Consider the following 218-nt stretch of genomic DNA (forward strand, 5'->3'; position numbering starts at 1 on the left):
TCCATGAGAAAAAATGAACTTTTTATGCCACGATGTACTTGCTTGTTGATTATTAATTAACTGCTTGCCTGCTGTGCTGTTGTAAAATGTTTGCAACTGTTGAATGATATCGGGAAAGGCTGATGATATGGAGGAGAAGATAGATTGCTCGGCCTGGTGGCATCGGGAGAGGGCATCAGCGACCCGATTCGAGGTACCTGATCTATATTTTATCTCGT

This window comes from Lupinus angustifolius, chromosome LG03, assembly GCF_001865875.1.
Source record: "Lupinus angustifolius cultivar Tanjil chromosome LG03, LupAngTanjil_v1.0, whole genome shotgun sequence".
In the NCBI taxonomy this organism is placed as follows: Eukaryota; Viridiplantae; Streptophyta; class Magnoliopsida; order Fabales; family Fabaceae; genus Lupinus; species Lupinus angustifolius.